Here is a 10,629-nt window from a genome sequence, read left to right as displayed (position 1 = left end):
GAGAAGTGAGGGAGTAAAGATTGCCTTGGGGTTGTCAAGACCAGCTCTTTTCCCCAGTGACCACAACCACAAGCAGAGACATGGCCTGAGCTGACTGTGGGTTGGTGTGCTTATCTTTGTATGATACGGCCTCCATGGGAGTCTAACTTAAATGACCTTAGATGTGCTATGTCATCATATTTGGGGTAAGCGTCTAGGTTTCAAGATCTGAAGAGGGAATGATACGTTTATAGACATATGTAAATTGGCATCTATAAACTGGTAGCAGCATAGGCTAAGTTTTAACTGTCTAGGGGTGAAGTAGACCCATATTGCACTTTCAAGAGTGCAGAAAATAATAGAATTGGCAAGGTTTGGGGGCATGGGCTGGCCCTGGCCTCTGAGGTCACTGAGTGATCTTCTGCTAACAATATCTCCAGATAGTTGGATTTGGTGTGTACCGGTAGATTTGAAACATCCAGCTTCTTAAAGGGCTTTCTGCATATGATGGGTGTCAGTCTGTTTACCTGACCTATGGGCTATCAGATCTACTTCAAAGAAAAATAACAAATCCATGCTACATCATAGAGTTAATCAGTAAATGGTCAGTATATCTGTTTTGTTTTGTTTTTTAACTATGTTCATACCTCATTTTCATGGGATCCCTACCAACCCAGAACCCAGATGGAAAACCAGAGCACTGGCCATTTTCCAAGGCCATACATTCTATTTATAAGTTAGCAACCTAGAGCCATTCTTAAAATTCTATTTATTATTCATTTACAAACTGTTCTAACCATCGGGACTGCCTGGTTTCCAGGCCCATAGCAGACTAAAGGAGGAGGCTGAAAGGGGGAGATCAAAGGGTGTCTTTTGGCAAAACTAAAGGAAATTTGACAGCCTGGTACATGGGCAGTATGGGAGAAAGAGGGAGCACTTTCAAAGAATGGCTCAGGGAGTAGAAAAGTATTTTATTTAGAAAAACCTTTATTTATTCCAAATGATGAAAACTACAACAGTTTGTCCTAAAGTGCCATGTATACTACTACTTGAGGTATTACTGATTTTATAAATAGTGATCCTGTATTTATATTTTTTTAAAGAGTTTTATGTTTGTTTATTTATCAATATCTCTGTTTTTAGATTCTGCCATTGTAAATATTTGGTTTAATTAAATTGTTATTGCTTTGTACCATGAAGGCAGTTTTGCAGATTTTAGGGAAGGTTTCATGACATGTGGGTTGCAGAGTGATGGTTTTGCTGGTGCAGATGGAATCAACGCTGAAATGAATTCTGACAGAGTCCCTCTTTCAGCTGCTTGGTGATGATCTGAGATGGCCTCCTGTCACTCATGTATAACCTCCACTCCCCTGAATTTACGTATCGTTGTGTTCTGTGCTGACTCATGGATGCCCTGGGCCCTGCAGACCTCCACCCCCAATGATTTCCTCTGTGCCTCCCAAAGCTGAGTGTGGAAATGAGGGGCAAAGCCACGTCCCTACCCACCTAACCCCTTCCCATCTGGTGTCACCCAGGGCATGGGAGCAAGTAAAGCTCTAGGGCAGGATAGACAGTTGAAGGTCAGGATGAAGTCACGCTGAAGATCTGAGTGCTGGATGTCAGCGATTTCCAGAAGTCAAAAGCCCAAGCTTGTCATAACAGGTGGAAAGCGTGCAATCCAGAAGTCCAGCAATGAAGGAGCAAGGAGCCAGTCCTCAGGTGTTAGGTGAGGGCAGGAGTCCAAAGGGTTGGATTGTCCAGAAGACCAGCCCAAGTAGGCAGAGCATGCCAAGAGAGCCTGTCCTAAGCTTTCATATCTCAGGGGGAAAAGAAAGGATTCTTATTGATAAAAGAAAAGGCACTAAAGTGGCCACCCTGTTTATTTCTTTATTCTGGTTTTTCTTTTCTCCTTTTTCTCATGGTTTGTATAAAAGTTCAGTCGCTGACTGGGAACTCAACCCAATGCTCTGTGACAGCCTAGAGGGATGGGATGGGGTGGGAGATGGGAGGGAGGTCCAAGAGGGAGGAGATATATATATATATATATATATATATATATATATACTTGTGGCTGATTCATGTCGATGCATGGCAGAAATCAGCATAATATTATAAAGCAATTATCCTCTAATGAAAATTCAGTCACCACAGAGAACCTTCCAGATGCCAGTTAAGGCCCAGGGCAGGGTGGTCAGTTGCCAACTGTACAGAGCACTGCTTTCCTACTCTTGTTACTCTGGATTAGAGAAATGATTTTAGCCTCTAGGATTTCCAAGCTGATGTTTTCCCAATGGAATATAAGTTTTTATATTTAGGAAAAAAAGGCAAAAATGAGTTCCGTGGGCCCTAGGTAGGTAAAAGGAGGCCAGCTCTGCCTGGCTTGTGGATGAGCAAGCTGTGTGTCCAGCTCTTGGGGAGTTCTGGTAAGACGGCCCTTTGGGGTCATGTTACTGGCCGTAGTGTGCGAGTTACCCTCTCACCCAGGGTTCTGAAGATTGAAGGGGTACAAAGTCCAACAGCAATGAAAATGGGGAGGGGTTGGGCAGGAAGAGTCTAGCTGTATGACCTTGGACCTCAGGTTACCATTTGTAAAATGGAGCCCCAAATGTCTACACTACTGGGTGATTATGAAGACTAAATAATGCCGGTATGCTATAGGCACTCAGTAAATGAAGCTCCTTTTTTTTTCTTAGGCAGTGCAGATTTTTTCTTACAAATATTATTTATTTTTTAAAATAAATAATGTATTAAATATAAAAAATATATAAAACATAAAAAAACATGTCTTATGTTTTTAAGACATGGTCCCTTATAACAGCCACTCTCCTGGAATGCCCAGGGTTTCACACCCCATTCTCGCTTTCCTCTTCCTCTGCATCTCCTCTCTGAATGTGTTGATTGTGATTATGATTTTGACTGTTAGTCACTCAGTAGTGTCTGACTCTTTGCGATCCCATGGACTGTTTGTAGCCCACCAGGCTCCTCTGTTCATGGAATTCTCCAGGCAAGAATACTGGAGTGGGTTGCCATTCCCTTCTCCAGGGAACTTCTCAACCCAGAGATCGAACCTGCGTCTCCTGAATGTGTTACTCCTTCCTTGAAGTGTGGTCCCAGGAGGTCCAGCCCAGTCTCCAACGCCAGGGGTCCAACTCTAGGCACCTCTGAGAAAGGGGCCCTCTTGTAATGAAGGCTCCTCTCAAGTCAAACAGACACAGGCAATGCCTTCTGCTCCCCTTGAACTTCGGAAGCAGGAGAAGGTTTACTCATCAGAACCCCAGGTTGTCAGCGAGGGGTTTTCTGGACCACAGACCAAGCAGTTTCTGGAGACCAGGCTGACTAGCAGTTGTTCCAGCACTTGAAAAGTACAAGCTCACAGACTTAGGGAACGGACTTACGGTTGCCGAGGGGAAGGATGAGGGGGAAGGGATAGGTAGGCAGTTTGGAATGGAAGTGTACACACTGCTATATTTAAAACGGATAACCAACAAGGACCTACTGTACAGCACATGAAACTCTGCTCAATGCTATGTGGCAGCCTAGATGAGAGGGGAGTTTGGGGGAGAATCGATACATGTATATGTATGGCTGGCTTCCCAGGTGGCTCAGGGTTAAAGAATTCACCCGCCCATGCAGGAGATGCAGGTTTGATCCCTGGGTCAGGAAAATCCCCTGGAAGAGGAAATGGCAACTCACTCCAGTATTTTTGCCTTGAAAAAATCCTGTGGACCGAGGAGACTGGCAGGGGCTACAGTCCTTGGGGTCACAAAGAGTCAGGCATGACAGCAACTGAACACACCACCGCCCCCCGCCCCCCGTCCCCCCTACACGTATGGCTGGGCCCCTTCGCTGTTCACCTGAAACTATGACAACATTGTTAGCTGTCTGTATCTCAATACAAAATAAAAAAATTTCTAAAAAAGATGTGAGCTCAACCTGATTTCTCAGATAGGGGTGGGGGCGGTGGTGGTGGTGGTGGCTCAGCCATCTGTGGCATGTACTGAGGCTGTATAGACACTAGATGGCGCCCTGTTCCCATGCTCGGGCTCCTTCCTGGGAGCTGGACTGCCACTAACATCTTCAGCCCCTAGCCCGGGACACCCTGGCTGATTTAGAGTCCTGATACCTGACTCAGCTCAAAAAGCCACTTTCAGCCCCACGTGGGTTCACTCCCTTTTTCTTGCCTCCTTTTTCTACTTAGGTTCTAATTGTTGCACTGTACTTCATTTTACAGTGAAGTACATTTTACAGCTTATTCGTTTCTGGGGGGGGGGGGGGAAGAGCAGGCTGTGTTTCTAAGCCCTTGTTTCAAATGCATCGCTGATGATGCACCCAGTTCTCTCACCCTTGGACCCCAGCGCCTGCCTTATCGCCTAACTCACGTTTGGTTTTTATTGAATGAATGGATGATTTTTGAAACAATTCAAGTGAATCCTGTCATTTAAAAAGCCAGCATCTATTCAAGTTTCTAGCTGAAAATATTAGTACATAAAGTTTGCCTAGGGACAAACGACTTTCCTCTGAAAGGTCCCTCAGATGTTGCATAAGGGTTAGTTGCATGCTGATGCTGACCAAGGGGACAATTCGGACCGCCTGTTAAAAGCGTTATCAAGCTCTATCTGAAAACACTTTCCACATCTTGACATTCCGGGGACTCTGGCATCATTTTCTCTTACACATTTAGAATTCAGTGGTATTAACCAGTTGGGGAAAGTTCCAGAGACTTTTGCTTTCAGGGTCGCAGTGGCCGCTCTGTGGGCAGTGGGAGGGGGCGGGTCGTGGTTGTTGAGACATCTCCAGCCTAAGCCTCAACAGCTCCCCCTGTTGGCAGAAGTATATGAGGCCAGCAGTCGCGCAGCCCAACATGGGCAGAGAGGGGAGGTGGAAGGAGCAAGGCTCACCTGGGTGGGGAGTCTGGGTGTTTTTTGTTCTGGAAAGCTCTCCAAGGGGCCTTAGATGCATTTCCTAATTTCTCAATTCAACTATTTACAAAAGTTATGTGTGCAGTTGGAGGAGGCTGGACTGTGTAACTTCTAAATCTGCCTCTGGCTGGAGATAAATTTGCCAAGAGCACAGGCTGGGCTTGAAAAAAAAAAAAAAAAAAAGGCTGCCTGAGTCTGGCTCCACCATTTACTAGCGTAAGTTACCTTTGGCGAGTTGCCAATGTTTCTGTGGTCCACAGGATGGTGTGGATCACATGTCATGTGCGGTTACGATGGTGAACTGCTTAGCACCAAGCCAGGCCTCTGCTATGGTTTACCGTGGACCCACAGGAGGGGCCGTCTCCACTCTGCAGTGACCCCAGGATTCCCCCAGGCATGAAGCCAAGTGGTTTCTGAACCAGGGCAAACCAGAGGCCTCAGGGCTCTGATGCCTGAAACCCAAGCTTCAGTTCTGCTTGGAAAATATGGCTTTCAGAGCTTTCATACAAAGAATGTTTCCCAGATTCATTTTCCTTTTGGCCGAATGAAAGGATCAAAATGATCTTTGTCTTTGTTTTGACTTCCCATTGACTTCACATCAAGTCACCCCCAAGAGGGACTATCATCGAGCTTGACTGTCCACTCACTCAGTTAATGGCCAAATTGCTCTTGAGCAGTAACAGGAGAGGCAGCCCAGCCAAGGCCACACAGCGGCCGCAGCAGCCTTGCTCAGGCAGAACGGGCAGACCAGCCTGCAGCCCTGGGCCAGCCCCTCTGCTCTCTCACCCTTGGTTTCACACACACCCAGAGAAGTGGACTTGTTCAGGCCCCACAGCAGGGCTGACTCCTGCATGGTCTGGGGTTCTCTGGGTACAGCTTGGATGGTTGATGGACATAGAACATTCTTTTCCTGGTCTTTGGCCAGGAATCAGAGGAGTCAGAGATTGTTAGAGGGCCTTGGCCAGGACTTTCATGCCAGAAGGACCACGGTGTTCTGGGTGTGGGCAGGGTGTCTAGAGGAGGGAGCTACAGAGAGCCCTCCTGGGGACTCTGGAGGTCGTGTGTTTGCAGTTTGGTTTGTAGGTGATAACTGGAAAGGGGACTGAGAGACTGTCGCACAGGGCTGTTCATTGCTGCCCAGGTGCATGTGTGTCTGACACCCAGGCTCCCAGATTCAATGGTTTCTTCAGATCAGGCTATGTGGGGCTGGAGGCTCAGGAACTGAAAGGAATTCTGAATCCTTCAAGTTCTGCTGTGAAAGTTGGGTCCTTAGGGATTAAGAATGACTCAGGAGTGGGCTAGTAAAAGGGCAACATGCCTGACCAGAAGCCAGATTGTGTGAACTTACGTCCCTTCTGCCAGCAACTGGAGGTGAGGTTGGGTAGTCTTAGGAAAGTATTTGACCTCTCTGAGAATCGGTATAGTCATCTTCTGATTTGGGGTGGTGACTTCCGCCTCCCTGGATGGTGGAAAGATTACGTAAGATTGTGAGTGTAAGAGAGAATTGCAAATTGTAAAGTGGGGGCTACTATTCTAGTGCGTAGACCTGGAGTCATGTGTGTTTGCTGGATTATTTGAGAATAATTGATTCTACTCTAGAAAATAAGGGAACCAAACAAATAAGGAGGATAGATAAAAATTAGTATAGAAGCAAATGGCTTGCAAGACCAATTAGAAGTAGATAAAGAGAGTGAACCACAGTGTGAGCGCAGATAGGAAGGGATGGAGAAGAGTGGGCTCTGAATATTCATGATTCGCACTAAATATACATGAGGCATGTGAAGCATCAAATATTCAGGCTACGCCAAACATACACGAGACCCATGAGACACTCGATCTTCAATCAGCTGCCCATTGGCGACGCCCATCTGGTCCCATTCTAACCCCTGGAAACGCAGATAAGCACCTCGGCTTTCAGCTGACTAAGTTGATGATCTGCAGCTGTGCCCCGCTGTCCCTGCCTGAGGCTCACTGATAGAGCACCTGTGTGGCTGGGCCCAGAGCCTTCTGTCTTTCACTCAAAGCCTCAGCTCTGTCGCTTGTGACCACACCAACAGCAGGAAGGGCTGATATGGCAGACAGACAGGACACCCAGGGTTCGGTGGTGTGGTCCTTTCACAATATCCTGAGCGTCTCTCCCCAGCTTGCGTTCGCTGTGTTTTAAATTGATCCAGTCACCCACGTGAGCTGCGGCTCTTGCTTTGATCTTCGGCTTGGTGATCTGTGGGCAGTGGAGTTGGACGCTATCCTTGCAGCAAGGTAATCCCCCCACGACACCTGGGGCCAGAAGCGGGGACTGGGCGCTGGGGGTAGGAGGACTGCGTGCTTCCAACTCTCTAGCCCAGCTGCTGAGATGTGGGTGCTGTGTCTGCATGTGTGGTGGATGGAGGGGTCCCTCGGGGCTCCCCGGCACCCCTGGTCCAGGTGGGTCAGCTCGCACGCAGAGTGCTGAATGATGCCCAAGAATACACTGTGGGCAGCATCCCAGGGATCCTGCCACCCTTCTCCCCTTGTCCTAAAAGGACAGAAAGTCAAGTGACTTCAGCAACCACCTGACAGAATTTCTTGCTGTCCTCATCGGCCTGACCAGTGTTTCAACTTTCTTACCATCGCCTTCCTGCAGACTCTTGTGGACATCATCCTGAAGAGGCTACGTGTCAGAGAGCAAAGAAACCTGGGTCAGTGTCCCGTCTCTGTCATGTACTCGCTGTGAGATGTACTGAGTCACCTAAATTCTGGGCCTCAGTTTCCTCATTAGTAAAATGATGCCTGGCCATGCGCTTATAATAGCTGATGTTTATTCAGTAACCCCAGGTACAAACAAGGCAGGTATTTATTTACTTTATTTTACTTTCTGTGCTGCTGCTGCTGCTGAGTTGCTTCAGTCGTGTCCATCTCTGTGCTACACTTTGGACTGTAGCCTGCCAGGCTCCTCTGTCCATGAGATTCTCCAGGCAGTAATACTGGAGTGGGTTGCCATGCCCTCCTCCTGGGGATCTTCTCAACCCGTGGATTGAACCCAGGTCTCCCGCATTGCAGGGGGATTCTTTACCATCTGAGTCACCAGGGAAGCCCCTTACTCACTCTACTTGATTTATTTTCTTATTTAGGTTTTGTTTTTTTTTTTAAAGTAGACATACAGGTGCTGGCCTAGACCCTAACATATGAAGATGAAAATTTAGCTCCTTTCCTTAAGGAGGTTGCAGTCTGCTTGGAGGAAAATACTAGAGAGTAGCTCAGTGTTGTGGGGTAAGAACACACCTGGGGAGCTCAGGTTTACTCAGGGAGTGTTGGAAGAGTTCCTGGAGGATGTGGTAGAGGTTGAGCTGGGTAGAAGGAATGGCATGGGAAAGGACCGAAGATTAGAAAGTGGATTCATCAGAAGAGGGACAAGTGTTATTATGATAAGTGGTGTAGAGGATAGAGGGTGATTTGGAGAGATTGTTCTAGCAGCTTAGCAGAGGACGGGTTGGCAGGGGTAGAAATGGGAAGAGTTTAGAGATTGTAAGTGGCCTACTCAAGGTCCGCAGGGAGTGCCAGGTCCTCGTGACTCAACTCTCTCTGGGCCTTCTCCTCAGGTTTCTTAGACTCCCAGCAGGGCCTGACCCCAGGTTGGTGGCTTTCCAGACAAGTTGCTGTCAGCCCCGTCCTGGCAGCTGCGGATCAAGCTGTTCTGGAGGGAGAGCAGCAAGAAGGCTGCCCTGTCCCACATCATGTCGTCAGACACGCAGACAAGGGCCATGCTGAGGGTGTGGCAGGGACAGTGTGGCTCTGGGACAGGCAAGGGAGGGGCGGCAGCCTCCCCAGAACCTGTGCCCTGCCCAGCCAGCCCTCCTCAGGGGTTTCCTACAGGAGGCAGAGGAGGAGAAGGAAGCTGCCCCTCACTCCTCAGTGTCGCTCCCTCAACCAGAAGGCATTTGGTTTCAGGAGCAAATGGGGGCATTCGGTGAACAAGCGAGGTCCCTACCCCGCTGCCAACCCCTCTGACTCACACTACACAAGACCAGCCCTCTGAGCATGCTAAGTAGCGCCAGTCCTGTCCTGCGACCCCATGGGCTGTAGCCTGCTAGCCTCCTCTGTCCGTGGGATTCTCCAGGCAAGAATACTGGAGTGGGTTGCCATTTCCGTCTCCCAGGGAATCTTCCTAACCCAGAGATCAAACCTGTGTCTCTTGCATGGCAGGAAGTTTCTTTACTGTGTGAGCCATGATTGAAGTCCCTTTATTAAGAAGTAGTGGGAGGTTGAGGAAGAGAAGAGATCAGCTCCTGTCTGGGCCTCCGAGGGGCTGTACGGTAATGTGACTTTCACAGCTCAAGATGCTTCAGGTCAGAAACCCCGGGTCACCTGGAAGTGACCAGTCTCTGGACAACTGGGTCCCCAGTGCCTGTTCATGTCCTTGTAATGCATTCTGGAAATGCATCCACCCAGAAGAGGCTCCTTTAGGGTGACCAAATGCTCATGTCCACCCTCCAAGAAGCACCACCTCTGGGAACCTGGAAAAGCAAACAGGTCATTAAATGGCTAAACAGACTTAAAGCCCAGGGAGTGAGACAAGCCTGTGCCCCTGCTGCACAGGCCTTCTGAGTGATTAAATATTTGCACTGCCAGATGTGCACTCCCATCGTCTCCCTGGACAGCGCTCCACAACCGCGGTGGGCTCTGCTTTCCCGCTGTGCCCCCATCAGCTGTCAGTTACTTCCATCCATCTGCTGGCGCTTGTATGACATCATCTCCATCTGAACACATGGAGCGTCTGTCGCAGGCTGCGCTAAGTTTACAGATCATTATACGTTGATTGCGTTTTTGAGTGGCTGCTTCCCTGAGCCTGTGGGGAGGGCCTGTAATTCACCAGGGCAAACTCAGTCACTGCCCCAGCCTGACTTACTCCAGGAAATATTTCCTTTTAGACAGTTAATCCCCATCAGGAGTGTAGATTCCCGTTAGTTTTGATCAAAGAGATTCTCTGTGATCTGTCCTACCCTTAAAGCACCATGTGTGTTGGTTTATTTCACTAATAACTGCTGCCTTTAATGTTGCTGGCAGCCCGTGGGAGCTTACATAAATATCCTTTAAGCCAAAAACAATAGAAAGTGTGCAGGGGCCTTAAGGAAGGCCAGCCTTTGAGTTAAGTTTGGGATTTTGAAACAGAAAGCTTTTCCACTCCTCAAAAATAATTCTTTTTTTAATAAGTCAAGCAATTAAATGTTGTGAATCAGTTCAGTCGCTCAGTCATGTCTGACTCTTTGCAACCCCATGAATCGCAGCACACCAGGCCTCCCTGTCCATCACCAGCTCCCAGAGTTCACTCAGACTCATGTCCATCGAGTCAGTGATGCCATCCAGCCATCTCATCCTCTGTCATCCCCTTCTCCTCCTGCCCCCAATCCCTCCCAGCATCAGAGTCTTCTCCAATGAGTCAACTCTTTGCATGAGGTGGCCAGCGTACTGGAGTTTCAGCTTTAGCATCATTCCTTCCAAAGAAATCCCAGGGCTGATCTCCTTCAGAATGGACTGGTTGGATCTCCTTGCAGTCCAAGGGACTCTCAAGAGTCTTCTCCAACACCGCAGTTCAAAAGCATCAGTTCTTCAGCACTCAGTGAATAGGCATTTAGAAATTAATTTTCTAGAAGAAATGAAGACCTTAAAGGTCAACCCCAGGTCTTTATCTTCAAGTGTGAATTTCTCCCTCAGACTCCCACATTTTTGAAGTTCCATTTGGGGAGTATCTACT

Source organism: Capricornis sumatraensis, chromosome 1 (assembly GCF_032405125.1).
Source record: "Capricornis sumatraensis isolate serow.1 chromosome 1, serow.2, whole genome shotgun sequence".
NCBI lineage: Eukaryota > Metazoa > Chordata > Mammalia > Artiodactyla > Bovidae > Capricornis > Capricornis sumatraensis.
The sequence above is the reverse complement of the archived record's forward strand: the minus strand, read 5'-3'. Positions refer to the sequence as shown.